Source organism: Ambystoma mexicanum, chromosome 5p (genome assembly GCF_040938575.1).
Source record: "Ambystoma mexicanum isolate Mex_15411 chromosome 5p, UKY_AmexF1_1, whole genome shotgun sequence".
NCBI classification, from domain to species: Eukaryota; Metazoa; Chordata; class Amphibia; order Caudata; family Ambystomatidae; genus Ambystoma; species Ambystoma mexicanum.
The window spans coordinates 1,171,690,764-1,171,706,875 of record NC_090930.1 but is presented as its reverse complement, the minus strand read 5'-3'; positions in this window follow the sequence as shown (position 1 = coordinate 1,171,706,875).

Genomic DNA, 16,112 nt, shown 5'->3' with positions numbered 1-16,112 from the left:
CAGTATGAGTTGCATTTCTTTTTTTAGCATTGTCTCATTGAATTGACTATAGATTGCAAGGGTTGGCATTGAAGACATGAATTTTAGATTGTGTTGAGTTAATTTTTCCATGACATCAGGAGCAGATGTGTTTTGTCCATATAGCTCATGGATTAGTCTACTATTTAAGATGGATTTTGCATCTTTAGTAAGCAGACCAGTTCTAATGCTTTTTTAAAATATTAGCATAGGCAAGGTCTGAAGACTGACGCATGTTTTGAGTTAGTTCTCAGTAGTGAACATGTTTCCAGAGATTTACATTTCCAATGCTGCTGAGGGTATTGTGGCATTCTTTGTGTCCTAATGTTTTGAAAATAGGTTGACCTCTCCCTGGTGGTAACTGTAGGAGGTCTCCGAAAAAAATAACATGTTTTCCTCCAAACAGTTCTTCGTAGTTGGTTTTTAGGACTTCTTGCAATATAAGATGAATTAAAGCCAACATGAGGTTGGAAACCATGCTTACTTCATCTATCAGGAGCACTTTCATTTGTTTCAGTATTATGTGTACTTCAGTAGCAGCTTCTGCTGATAATTTGTAGTGTTCTAATTTGTTTTGGCTTTCTACAGGGAGGAGCAGTAGTCTGTGTAATGTTATACCTCCTATGTTGCAGGCAGCTAAACCTCTGAGGGCTGATACTATAGCCGAAAGGTTGTTGTTTGTTAAGTTTTGTAGAAATGTGCTGACGATTTTAATTAGAATGTTTTACCTGAACCAGCTTCACCACTTACATACAGAAGCATAGGTTAATAATGTTTACTGCTACAGGTTTTAGTTTCCTGTTTAGAACCTTATTCAATTTCTTGAGTGACTTCTAGATAAATGATTATCTAGCTGTGATTCAAACACTGACAAGTCTTCTTCAGTTTGTGTATATTGATACATGATATGTTCTACCTCAGTCATGGCTATTTCTGCTTCATTTAGAATGAGCGGTTTTCCAAGTGGTTCTTGGCTTCCTTTAAGGGAAGGTTCACTGCCCTAAGGAGTGTCTTTGTCTAGTTGAGCTTCAATTTCTTCCTCCTGTTGGCGTTGATTTTCCAACATTTGTTTGCATTGTTGGAAATTGTAATTTGTTATAGTGATTTTATTTGCTTTGAATGCAGTTTCAAATGAGTCACAGTCGCCTAACAATTCTTTTTATTTTCTCCAAGGTTTAACAAGTTGGAGTAGGGCAATGCCATAGCCTAACAATTCTTTTTATTTTCTCCAAGGTTTAAAAAGTTGGAGTAGGGCAATGCCATACAGTCCTCTATGTTGTGGAGATTTAAATGATAACTTTATATGACTTCTTATAAAATACTTAGTTATTGTTTTGATCCCATGTAGAGTACTGCCCCCTCCCCTTTCCCCTGGCACTTTTCTCCTCCCCCTCCCCTGCACTTGTGCGATCTCAATGACACTTGGCCTTGTAAGATCAATGTCTCTGTCCTGCCTCTGTTCCCCCTTCCTTGCCTCATCCTGCCTTGAAACACTTGTGCATAGGCGTGTTACAAATGCCATGTCATACCATTAAATAGTCTGTGGCTGGTGAGTTCACTAGGCTTCCTTCACAAGTTGAGACTGAATATTTGCCAGTTGTCATTTGGTGTGACATTGTTTTTGTAGGTTTAGTTTTGGGCAATGTTGTACAGATAAAGGTTTTGAAAAGTAGTACTTCGGTTTGGGTAGTATTTGCCTATTACATTGATTTATAAAAGGCTGTGGCTGTTGGGATCATTTGTGGCTATGTTTTCTATCTCTTGGTAGGATTTTAGTACCCTTTTTCAGGTTGAAGCTGGTCCAAGGCTCAGCCAGAAAATGTGTACGGATTTGCCATATAAGGCTGTTAAATGGTCTGCAGCTTTATAGCACCTGCATTCTCAATGGGAGAGCATTTTTATATCGAACCTGTACCATTTTTGTGATAGTGTTTTGTCAGATGATATATCATCCCAAACCTCTTTTAGCTCTGTTTCTCAGCTTTGTTGAGATGGCTATGACATATGTTGCACCTGCAGTAGAATTGTCTGGAATGTATTGAATGGCTATGTTTGCATTAGACAAGAGGGCAATTATTGAATTATAATCATTGATGTACTTAGATACTTTGTCCCTTTTCATTTTGTATATATTATTAGGGGATTTGCCTTTTATGTTGTGTGTAACAGAAGACATCAAGCTGTTTACTTGTCCTTTTTTGCAAACTTGTCTAGGGAAGCCAAGCCAATATTTGGTATAGTATTTGCCTTTGTTTTTAGATCTACATTGGCAGTATTTGCTACACTTATGTTTTTGAAAGTGTAAGATTTGTGTATGTAGGTCACTATCTGTGGTTTCCCAAGGGCTAATGCAGGTAATGTATTTTTCAATATATTGTAAAACAGTGGCATCACTATCATGGCCAAATTATAAGCTTCTTTTATTCAACAAAAGCGTGTGGATGTGTGGTGCTCCTCTGGATTGATATTCTTTTCACCAAAAGAAGTGTGCACTTCTCCTAGCGGATGGGTAGTTTTACTGCAGATAAAGTGCACCGTGGCAATGAAGCGATGCTGAAAGTACCTTGATGCATTGACAGGGTCCAGAGAACAGATTTCTCCTGGTGTTTATATATCTATTATATCTTTATTTTGGTTTGCAGTGCGTAAGAAGTCACACACCTTCAAAGTCATGCAAGTCATCCCATGCAAACTCTACACAACTTAAAGTAACAAACCATGTGGGCCTAGGTTCCTTAGCATACAACGTAAAACAGCATGACATCAGAACCAGTATTCTTTTATACCGCGCATGTTTGCTAAGAGATTTGTGATACTTAACTGCAAAACTTCATCTTTGTCCTTTATTTTTTTAATCAGTTGGGTAGCTAATATGTTTAAAAAGTTGGAGCCCAATTTAATGTGTTTGCAACTCCATAACATAGAGCTGCTAGTTCACTTTCAAAGAGGAGGTGGAAAATGTATTCAGCATTTTGTCTGAATCAGGGGTCTTCAGAATGCATTCTTAAAGAGCGATATTCTGATGCACTAATTTGCGTGGACCTTTCATCATATCTCCCTCCTTTTCCTATAGGAAAGAGCAGAGGAAAATATGTGCTAACATTAACATTGATAAGATGCTATATATCTAGACGTATCCACTGGTCGTGATATTTGGTTATTCAGTCTGCATACCCTGGCAAACTTTGACATATGTGTGACAGTGGTGTTTCTGCACCCATGTTTATTCTATCAACACCTGTCTGTGCTACGTGTATCAGATCTAGGCAGCCACTCAATAGGACACAATGCTTTACCACTCCTTATGTCATTCTCTGTGACAATACCTTTGATTGGACATTGTCGATCACACCATCTCTAATAAAGCACTTTTTTCATATCACCTTTGTAATTACACTTTTTCTTTTCAATACTTAGTCATAAAACACATATTACACACCACAGGACTTAGACATACCACACTTAACATTTAAACACACATCCTCCCTGCTTGTTTCTCTCCCCCTTTCAATTATTTTCCCCTCATACTTCAGCTCGTCCCCTTTTCTTAGTCCCTTATGGACCTTCCCTCCTGTCTATGAGTGTCCCCTAACCAACAGCGTTTTCTAAATACTATTCGGAGTCTTCCCCTTACATGAGACTCCTACTGTTTCCACTTATTTTCATCGTAATATCCTGTAATAGTCGAGATAGCACTATGCAGCACCGCCTTCCACCCCCTCACGGAGCTAGGTTCCCGTACCTCTTTTCACCTCGTAATCTCCTTGACTGTCCTAATGGTCATATGCCGAAAGAAAAAGAATAGAATTAACCCAAAAGTTCCCCCTATATTCAATGAACCTTCTCCCCTCTATGTTCCCACCGTCCCGTTCACTACAAATATCTTTTTATCTGACTCCTTACACTACAGTTTCTCTCCCCGTCCCCCTACTGTCTTTTAATCTTTTAATTTCACTCAATCTTGATACTCACATGTCCGTCTTAATCCGAGACCCTCCGGACCCGCTCTGTCAAGGTGCCGCCCCTCACTCAAAGTCAGCGCCCTGCTCCGGCGAGCGGTACAGTGGGTATTTGCAAAGCCGGGACCCGTTGACCCTCTCGTTCTATTGCGTGCCCACTTCTAAGGTGTACCGTTTGCTGTAGGCAGGCAGCTCTTGAGCGGGCGCACCATGCGTCTCCGCTGTGGCTGGGGGATGTCTCGTGTCAGAAGGAACGGAAGGACAAAATCACGTCCAGGGGTCACCAAATGAAAGTTAGCATTCCCCAAAATACAATCCAGACCCCCCAATGAGAGTCAGTAAAGGACAAACCCCAATACGGAATGAGACCTAGACCAAGTGCGGGTGAGTTTAAGAAGCAAATTTTATCTAAATAAAATAGGGCATGCAGAGAACTCTGCTAACTCTGAGAGAGTTCTGCCAAACAATACACTGTCATTGCATTAAAAAGGGTTACAACATCATCAGTGACGAAAATATATATGGTACAAAAGTTACACTTTCATTGGATGAGCTGCAGATCCAGTATAGCTTCATAGGTGCCGCCTCCAGATGATTGGATAGTTGCTTGGCGGGAAGGCGGACATCACGTGTATCAGCTGGGCTGGTAAGTGCGAGGTGAATGTCATGCGATTCTGGATGAGGTGATTAATACTAGCTCTCTAATCTAAACACAACTTCAAAGTATACAATAAAAAGACATTTGTTTGTATTCTGATAGGTTGGGAGAAAACCATATATCGAACTGGTTGCTTTTATATACATTGTCCAAAATCATCGGTCAGCTGAAAGGTATGGAGGTATGGGGGGGTCTGTCAGGGGGCATGGGGGTGAATGCTCCGTGCGGGCCTAATGGAGGGATGAGAGTATACAATTGTTGTGCTGGGACATCTTTGAGAAATGGGCCTGCAGCAGCATAGTCACAGGGAGAGGAAAAGGTGGGGGCTTTTTGCACGCCATGCGTGGCGCTGCACAGGAGGGAGAGAAGGCCCTGGGGCAGGTAGAGTGTGGCCTAGTTCAGAATAGCGGAGTTTAAAACATACAATAGAATGGAGTTCAAACAAGTTCTCATGGCCTCTTCTGCAGGACATAGGGGAGGAGGTTTGGTTGTACCTTGGACCAGATCTTCATATGTTAAGTATATGGGTGTAACAATGTCTGCTCTGCTGCAGAATAACTCTATTTATGCCGGCTCCATGGGCCACCCATTTTGTACCATGACACATGAATCCTTTTAACATTTACCATCTTCACATGTTCATATATTACATAAAGACAATGGAACTACATCATGACACAGAGATACGTGGCCCCAAATATCTTATCTACTATAATCAGTTAGCTAATACATTCGTCAAACATCCCTTTGGATCTCATAAAAACAGCTTCATCACATGTGAGTACAAAAGGAAAATATATGGTTACAGGCGGGATTAGTATCAGGGGTGAATCTTAGTGGCATGCTATCATGGGGCATGCATCTGTTACATCACAGAGGAAGTGAAGGTAGAGGCTGGGTGAGTAGTATATCCTTTGAGTTGGGTCTGTGGGTGCAGAGTGGGTTTATGGAGATGGATGGGTTTTTTCTAAGACCAGGCCTTGGCCCGGTCATTTGCAAGGCAGCGATGCTGGCAGGAAGGCGCGAGATACAATGTTATATTTGTAGCCTTTCTCGACCAAGCGTTTCGTGGGAACAGGACAGTCGCAGAGACACTGGAGGGGAGGAGGTGGGGGGGAGTAACGGGCTGACTGTGCACGGCCCAAGGTGGAGAGGAGCAGGCCTGCAGGCTGACATTTTCTTGTGAGATCTGCTGTGGCTTTTACAAAATGGGGTCGAATTTTGTACAAAATGGAGACAGTAATCAAACTGCTTAAAGAAGTTGCACCTGTATGTGTCGTTCTGAGACTGCCCGGCACCTTTGACCAGAGGTGCATTGCAAGCCGGTGGGACAAGCATAGTGTGCGTGTGGGGACAGGAATGGAGGGGAGGGGGCCTAGAAGACCTTTTCTCCCACATACATGCTACAACGTCCTAATATTTTACTTCCCACAATAGCAGCCAATCTAGAAAGTTTCACCTTAAAACTGTACCATTCCCCACCTTCTAGCAATATGTTTAACACTTCAATGAACTTTCTGCAACTGTTTACACCATTTTTTGTTTGCCGACATTTGCGCTTTTCTCAAGTCGGGCTGACATGTTCGCGAAAGTGTCCACGTTTCGTGAACGAGTCCGTGCTTCGCAAACAATTCATTTTCAGCTGATCTAGCATATTTCAAGCTGAAGATGAACCCTAGTACAGCTCCTAGGCCTATTTTTATTGATTTTACATCGGTAATCCCGGAGAGACCACATGGTTGGAAGAATATTATCATAACTGCTATTTAACTTAAAAAATTGCTTCAGCCATGGCCATTCATCCTCATCAGGAGCCACCATCAACAACGACACCACCACCACCACCAGCTGGAGGGCCATGACAACAGAAAAAGCGCAATGATACAGAAAAGAATCAAGAGGACCAGGAAGATGAGATAAAGGAAATGTCTACCTACAGCACCAAGAGAGAATAATGTGTGGGGTGGTTCTTTACCACGGTTGGGTGTGTACCAAAGGCTAAGTCTACAAAGGTCAAATGCACTGAGTGCAACAGTCACAGACAACCTGAGCAGTGCTCTTACAGGACCACCTCCATGCCCCGCCACACCAAATCCAACCAATGGGATGCTCTGAGAAAGACTGTTCCTTTCTCAGGAGGTACTAAGCTGCCTTCCTCTACCTCAGCCAATACTGCCACCACACAGGCTACTCCTGTGGGGCACAAAATTCTACCAGCTTCCTTGCAAGCTATACAAGAGACTTTTGTTCCATATCTTTCCAAGACAACAGTACTCTGTATATATTGCAGCACACCACTCTGCAGGGGGGAGCAGTTTCAAAGTGCTTTTGAGAATGTAATCAAGGAGCATGAGAAACACTGCCCCTTCCTTACATTTAACGCATGCCCAACATCTCCACCTGTCCCGCAATGGCTGTGGTTGGTGTCCCTTCCCTTATTTTACCTCCCCACCTTACTTCTTGGCCTCTCCTGCAAAATACAACAAATACAAATTCAAAATCCAAAAACACCAAATAAAAAATTCATTTAGGAACCACCTTTAACAGTTAAAAAATAGAACTAAAATAATATTCCTATAGAGTTCATCTACTTAAAATTTGTCAGTAAAGAAGTTAGACTCAAAATTCTCCAACATTCCCATTTGCATGTTATACTATGATAATGGAATTAATGGACAACTTTATACCAGAGAAAAAGAAAAAAGCACAGAAATAATGTTTTGTCCCAAATACTTTTCTCTAGCATAATGAGTAGCATATCCATGAACCTTCATGACTATACACAGCCTATGCAGTCCCCTTTTCATGGCCATGCACTATTAAAAAACCTGTACTGCCTGTGCACACCCTCCCACAGGACAGCCCTTCTACCGTGTTTACTGTTGTGCTTGTAACACTCCCTCATTGCATGCTTTCAAACGGTCACACATCTATCCACCAATCACTTCCAAAAAATCTTCATATAACCCTATCAACATATTAAACTTCTCTGCACCAACTGCCACTTAACAATCTTCTAGAAATCTGTTGCATCTGCATTTCCCTTGCTTATCCCAAAACATTGTAAACACTGCCGCTATGAATGCAATATGCATTGTGCAGTAAGAAAAGTGCATGAATAGAAAGGCGAGTAGGAATTGCTAAGAGCTTTTAGGAGCTGATAAGGAGAGTGCCAAGATATGCCAAGGTGTGAGGCCACTGGTTAACAGCTGGGGCACAGGAGTCCCAAGGTTGGGATACACATTCACCTGGTGGTACACCCACAAGGGCAGTGCTAAAGGGGGGGTGGCGTACTGATGTTGACTAGATATAGGGCCTGGAACCTGCCAGGTTTATAAGGGACCAGTCCATCATTCTCAGTAGCAGTGGTATTATTTAGCAGGGAAGGGATTAAGTCAAAGCGGAAGCAAAAAGCTGAGTTTTCAGAAGTTTGCTCAACTTAAAGAAGTCCAGCTAAAGTATAAAAGGAGCAAGAAGGCTGTTCCAAAGAGAGGCACCGGCCGAAGAGATAGACATGCCGCCTGTTCTCTGTTTCGAAAAGCATTTCACAAGCAGAGAATTAAAGTTAGAGGGCCAGAGGGCTATAGCAGGGGAGTGTTTAGGGAAACAAAGTTGGAGCTAATGTAGTCGCAGGCCACGCAAAGCCTTCTCAATGATACAGATGGTCTTGATTTTCATCCTTGCAGCCACCAGGAGCCAATGTACACATTTCTGGATGCAGCAAGACAATTCCTGGTCTTGAGGCTAAAGATAATTCTTGCAGCCCTATTCTGGATTAGCCGAAGGGGGCCGTAGACAGCAAAGGGGGAGTTTAAGAAAGAGGCTGTTGCAGTAGTCACACCTAGAGAGGACCAGGGCTCTAGTGATGTTCCGCTTCTGGGTTAAGGTGAGGAACAATATAATGCCTGTAAGGAAGTGGGCCTTCTTTATAAACTCCAAAATGTAAGGAGTAAAGGACAGAGAGGACTTAAGGATGACCCCAAGGTTTTTGGCCACACATGATGGTAAGAGTAGAGGGCCCAAGGAGGGCTGCCAGAGGGTAGGAAGAAAACAGTGCACAAGTGTCACAATAAGAAGGATTTCCATCTTACTGGCATTGAGACAGAGCTTGTTAACTGCACACAATGCATGGATGACAGTCAGACATTCAGGGATACAAAACCAGGAGAGGAAATTAGTAAAGGAAGTTTAAGGAAAGCTGTGTGTCATTAACATAACACTGGAAATGAGCAAAGAAAAAGACATCAGGTGAGCAAGAGGGACAAAATAGATGTTGAAGAGCCACAATCAAAGGATAGAATCCTGGGGTATGCTGCAATTTGAGAGTGAGGTGGTAGAGTAAAAATGACCCACTTGCACCTGGGAAGGGTGTTTAGTACAGAAGACAGGTCAGCCAATCCAGTCCAAAGGTATCATGCAACCGTTTAATGAGGATACAATGGTTGACCGTGTGAGAGGCGAAGGAGACATCAAACAGCACTATCCTCAATAGTCATACTATCATAAATACCATATACACCTCAATTATATCATTCCATCATATTACAAATACGGTATACTCCCCTTATTGTATTACTATACTGTATGTGGCCAGTGGCCAGATTCCTGGGGGAATGCCCACAACCACCACATTAGAATTAAACCATATACCAAGTACGTACAATACACCTTCAAATACCAAGACTCACCCAGAACCCCCTGCAATCCAGATGATGTCTGCAGACACTAAAAAGGACCGCGGACTCGGCAGCAGTTGCACAACTTTTTTTCACCGAAAAAAACAGCTCCATATCAACTTTATTGCACTCCCCCACACTTTCCAACAAATGACCACAAATGTGTTTTCCACACTTTCTTCTCACTGCGCTCTTTGCGATCTGTGGGTTTGTATGCTCACATATTCCACAATCCAATCAGGTAGGATGACCCTGAATCAGGCATTAAGTCTGCAGATCAGACCCAGATATCACTATTTTTTTAAATACGTTTTGGACATTTAAAACAAGAACTACTGGATGGATTTACACTTAAGACACAAAAGCATGCTTTTGGGACCAAGCCACCATTCCTGGCACAAGTTTGGTGCAAACCCGTCCACCGGTTTGAACTTTAGGCGCAAGCAAAAATTATTTTCTTTGCGTCTATGACAAGTTCCATGCATTTTGGAACCCCCTATAACTTTGCCCCCTGCACAAAACCGGACCACACTTCGCAAAATAATTCTGATGGGACATATACTTCATTTGCCAAGTTTGGTGAGGATTTGTCCAGGGGGAGCAAAGTTATAAGCCTCTCAAAGAGTTGAGCAACTTAACCATAACTACAGGGCTGCTACCGCAGCCCCTGTTATATATTTGATAGTACCCCGTTCCCAGTCCTTCTTCCTAATAACATTTTCTCCTCCTCTACCTCATGCTCTTGCTCACAGCAGTCGCTCTCAAACCTTCTTTTTTGTGGCAAAGTGAGCAAATGGTATGACGTTTTGCCATTCCCTGGAAAATATGTCTAATAGCCATGGGCACAAGTCATTAACAGTGCCCCCCATGTTGCATAGCTTTAGGACACACAGTGATAACAGTGAATATGGCAACAGTAATGAAAGCAGAAGAACGAATTGTAGAACTAAAAGTGGTGGATGATAAAGCATAAAAAAACCTTGACATTTAGTTAAAACAACATTAATTAAGGTCTCTAAATTCATTGCAGCACGACAATTGATTTCAGTGAAAAAAAACCTTGGTCGACCCCTGATATCAGCAAGGTGTATGAAGTGGTGCCATGTTATCTCTAAGCCCTCACCCCATTGTGCATCCAATTACAAATGACATCACTTATGCTATCACATAAGACATCAATTATGACATCATCAATGACAACTGAAAACTAGAACACACAGATGACATCACTTCTGACATTGCATGTGTCCTCCTTGATGACATCACTGGTAAGTACAAATCCAGGGGTTTCAAGACTACTACTTACAAAACGTCCAAGCCTATACACATAAAGTAACTGTGTTAAGGTATGAAGAAGCTTCTGACAAGAGTATAGCAGAATATCAACAAAAAATAAAATTCTACTTTAAAGCCACCAATGAAGTATTTATTTTATTTATTTATTTATTTATTTTACATTTATAAAGCGCTCACACAGCCCGCAGGCATCGAGGCGCTGTTACAGGAATTGCTAAGTACCTTTTTCTTACCTCATATTTTTCTCATTATTGTGTTTTGTGTTGATGCATTGAAGTGTGTTAATTTCTAGCTTATTTTTCATGTTTTAAAATTGTCTTCTGTTAACTCTTGGTCTCCCTTGCTTTCCCCTTGCATGAATGCCTGTGAGTCTGTGTACCTGTTGGAATGCTTCCCTTTGGAATGTTGTGGAGTAAATGCCCCTGGAGATGATTGTGTGTATGTCAGTTGAAGTGAGCCTGCCCTAGAGTGAGGGGGCTGGTGGATGTTTCTCCCATGGACTTACCTACTTGTATGTTCCTACTAAGCTCTCACCTGTATATGTGATACCTGAACATATGTAAAGAGCATAACCCTACCCGAGGCTCCTCTCCTGGCACATAATTTCCCTGAAGACCATTTTTTAACATTGGCCACAAGGATACTCAAGAACCTATGTACCAGGCATGAAATGAAGAAAAGAAAAGAGAAAAAGGGCTGAGAGCTGAACAGTAAGGAACAGGCTGCAACAAAGAAGGGAGCATCTGGGGAACATCCACTGACCCCTTCCCCCCGGCTACCAAAGGTGATCTCACCAAAGAAGTGTGCCAGGAGCCTAGAGGGGCAGCTGGGGGTGAGAGTACATCTGAAACGGGCACCCAGAAGTCCTGTTTGCATGTGGTCCACTCTGCATGGTCAGTGGTATACCTTGGCAGCTGTACAGCCTGTGCCTAGCATAGGGGAGACACAGTTCAAGGTGGCACCCAGGGCCTGGGAGAGACAGATTTAAAGGCGGACAGAGGGCCTGGGAGAGAAACATTTTAAAAGGTGGCCAGTGGCCTGGAAGAGAAATATTTAAGGCAGCTGATCTAGCCTGAGAGATCAGGAGGGTCTCTGTTAAAGTTAAATGTTAGCTGTTTTGCCCTGGAACAAATCATTGGAGAAGCGGTTAGAGGTTGTAGTCTGTGGAGGGCAGTGTGCTTGACGGAATACAAGAGAAAATAATAAAAAGGAAAAACTAAGGTAAATGTTTGCCAGAGAAATGTGCTTGAGGGCACCTCAAGCCGGGGAGCTGAGGAACTGGTGAGAGTGCACAATGGCGCGCAGCTCAGAGCCATTGGAAGTAGGGCTCCAGATCGGTTGGGAGCATCATCGGAGCTCTGTGCTCTTTGGAAGCTTTGGCGCAATGGTGACATCAGTCTACACTGTGTGGGGGAATGGCGATTGGGCTAGCAAATATTGGAGGCATCATAATTAGTAAAGCAGTGCTTGTCAACTGGTCGGGAGGAGCTCATGGCTAACGTGCTCGCCTGAAAACAAGATGACACGGAGCAACACAGGTTTGATCCCCGGGTCTATGCTTAGAAACCTCTGTGTATTAAGTGCGTTATAAATAACCTATCATATCATATCATATCATGGTCAGACTAATGCTGCCTTAGGGGCACTGCCTCTGCATCACAGGATGAACGAGATGAAAATCGTTCTGAGAGCGCTGCATTCAGGGGAGACCTGTGTGCATCGTCAGATTCATGGGAACATCTAAAATTAGATTGCAAACTGGCTTTTTAATTCTACGGTCCAATCTACATTTGAAACCTGCAAACAGATATCAGCATCATCTGATGGCAGAAGGCTAATAAATTAGACTGAATCACCAGCATCAATGAGGTTACACACATTCAGCACCTATAACCAACCCTGTGTACAAGGGGAGGACCCATTTTGTTGTGCAAGGGGAGTTCCAAGGAGGGAAGCTGTGGGTGTTTGGAGAAGGTCATTCTCAGACATTGGAGAGAAATAGCAAAACACGAATAAAGAAGGAGAAATATCTTGGAGAGAGGGGCAGATGGAGTGGATGAGGCAAAACATGAGGGGGAGAAGAACCATCAGAAAGTGGTATGGGTGAAACATCAGGAGGGGGCATGGGAAATCTATCAAACGGTGGCAGGTCAGTGATCAGAAGAGAGGATGTCCGAAGCCAAAAAAGGGAGATATCAGTAGGTGACAAGAGATAGTGGCCAGAGTAGGCACCAAGGGAAAGATGCCAAGTGATGGGTAGATGGATATACTTAGATGTGACAGGAGCCTGCGATAGGGCATACATCTCATGGGGGGCCAAAGAGTTGTATCAGGAGGCATCTAGAGGAATACACCCAGAGATGGTCAAATAGAAACAGAAAGTGGTTGAGGGGGACCAAGGAGGTAGTAAAGGATATTTTTCAGAGGTGGCTGGAGGATAACAAGAGGAAATTATAGGGGAAGGACATCCACATGATAGTTGATGGAAACAACTGAGATGTTTAAACAAAGACCACATGGGTGATATGAGGTAGACAAGGTGGGGGCTAGGGGTTATATCAAGAAGAGTTAGAGAAGGGGGGAGAATCAATCAGCACTGAGGGTAGCAGGAATCAAGAGCCAGTATCAATTAGATGGCATGCACTAAGTGGAGTTGATGATTAGACACCATTGAAAACAGACTTGTCTTTTATAACCTCAGAACCACAGTTTTCTAATGTGTTGCAACATGACTGAAGAGAGGTAGAGCTAGTAAGGAGGCACTAACTGTTTATCGTGTCCATGCATGAAGCACATGAAGTGTACTATGTGCAATTGACCGATGATGGAGGTGCAGGGGCGAGGTGCGGGTGCAGCCTCAAACATGCAGTTTTCCTGTTAATCTATGTGGAAGGTTTGAGTTCACAGACACATTCTTTTTTCTTTTCTTTCAGTGATACAATGTGCTTGCTGAGAAGTATACACCCTGCTAAAGAGGCAGTTGATGATGAGGAATTAGCAATGTCTCCACCTTCTCCGCACCCCACAATAATTTCCAGAATTCTGCTGCTTCAACTTTATCATCCACTAGAGAGGACATCAGCTGTCCAACAAAGATCCTTTTACAAATACTAGGAATCTTGATTTTTTTCCTACTTCGACAAATATAAAAAGAAAGATCAATGATTTATTCATAACCATGAGTGTCAGTATGGGGGACCTACCCATAACATCTTTCTCCTATAAGCAAGCAGACTCACACATTCACCACAGAAGTGAGTCTAACTATTGGCCAGATTTTCAAGGACTTGCCCTCTCCGCTAATAGCGAAATCGATATTATTTCTGAAAACACATGCAGAGTAACATGCTTTCTGGGCTCCTTGACTAATACTCATGCCCTATTTGCAACTCAAGCCCCTGAATTGTTAGATTCATTAATGGATTATTCTGTTTCTTTTGATGCCTTCTATTAATCTCAGTAGCCAGAACCCATGAACGATTGAAGTGCTCTGTCTTTGGTAGCATTAAACTTTGTTTTGAATTAATTGGTTAAGGAGTTTGAACTCATCAAACAGGAAGTAAAGCCCCATGCAATTCAGTTATCTTCAGTTCAAGGACAACTCAATATTTGTTTATCTAAGTTAGAAAAGCAGACTATACATGAAAAGCATATTTCTTATGAGTTCATCTCTGCCCAGCCACCCATGAAGACTTTATGGTAATTGGTTCTGGTTATCCTCTTTCATTTCATACAAGAATTTGAGAGACTGAGCAATCTCCCTTGCGAAGACGAAGCAGATTCCTCCCTGCTGCCATCGGTTCTGTGTGTTCATGAACCTACATGTCCTGATTCCAAAAAAGAGCAAGAAAATAAGTAGTAAAAGCCCTCAAACTCAAGAAATGAAAAGAAAACTGAAACGAATCTCTTTGCTGAAATGTATACAGGCCCTTTGTACTAATGATAATGAAGAGTGGATGTATCCCGTGTCCAACTGGAATACAAACTGTTGTAAAACTACAACTGTTCCAACGTTTGCACTGATCTTTAGAGTTTCCTCAAGACTTCATAAAAACAAACAAAACAAAATAAAAAACAGCAAATAAAGTGAGTGAATCTTCAGTCTCGGCTAGTGAAGCTAGTGAATCTCTATTAAGTATCCACATTTACACTTACTCCCAGACAGAAAAGATAGAACTTTAAAAAGATTATTCACATGATTAAGAGCAATGTTCAAGGGAATGTATTCGAGTCAATGTGGAAACTTTGCTACCTGAACCTCAACATAGGAGCTTTCATTCTCTCAAATCCAACACCATGCAGGCAGCCACAACTATAACTAGGAGTTTAGTGAATGCCCAGGTTTTGCCAGATAATGTATTACACAGCTCTTGCTTAATAATAGAATCCGTCTTTTCAGTACAAGATAAAGACATTTGAAATCATAAGAACATTTTATCATTACTTCATGATATCCCATCCCTCTACATGATATAGTCGAAAGATATCGAACTTGTGAACTTTGTGCATGCCTCTAGAATTGATGTAGTAGCAATAGATGTACCGTTGCACTTGTTTGGTGACTTCATCATGGCTGCAATGAATGATTGCTGGCAAAGTGTCTTTGACCTAAGGCAAGTAAGGATTCCTCTTAGCCATCTGGATGGAGGTAGCACAATGCACGCCTTATTTCAGTCCTTGCCCATCTCATGTGATCAGGGTCAGATGTCTTGGCAAAAGGTGGTTCTAGCAGAGACTATTACATCTAAGGAATTGCCGACCGAGGAATGGTCATGGCTAGTAGGTTCACTAACTAATTTGAATTCACATGGAATGGAATAGAAACACAGTTTTTAGCGATGGACCATTATTTAGTGTCGCCTCTTGGAACTTGAGAGGCATCTCACACCTTTTAAGGGATTTTTGTATTTGTGCTAAATTAAGGAGGGTCGATATTTTCTTATTACAAAAAACATTTTACAGGAAGAATTTACTTTAGACGGATATCAACAGACACAATGTGCCATTACGGGCAGATCCCAGGGGGGATTTACAAGTCTGACATGTTGCAGTGGGCTTCTGCAGGGCCACAATAGCTGTCACTTTTGATGAATCAACTTCAGGGATTTTAGACCTTCACATAATATTTGCGGATGTGGTCCTCGACATTTTATTGATTAATGTCTAGACACTGCGGCTCATTACAAGTATGCCAGTCTGGAAACAATGATACCGGTAAACTTACCGGCTCTGGTGTTTCCGGATCGGCACATTACAGGTTGTCCTGCCAGAAGCGCTCTGCCTGACAGGTCTGCCCATGCCGGGCACAGCGGCCATGGTAGGGAGACCGTCACAGAAGCACTGGCAATGTTAGCAACGATGCCAGTACTTCAGTGGTCCCCACTCCCATAGAGTCCTATAAGACTCTATGGGAATGGGGACTTACAATTTACCGGTACCTGACTTGGCCGCAGGGGTTGTAATGCCCTAGTGGCACTGCGAAGTCAAGCGCTGGTAAATATTTAG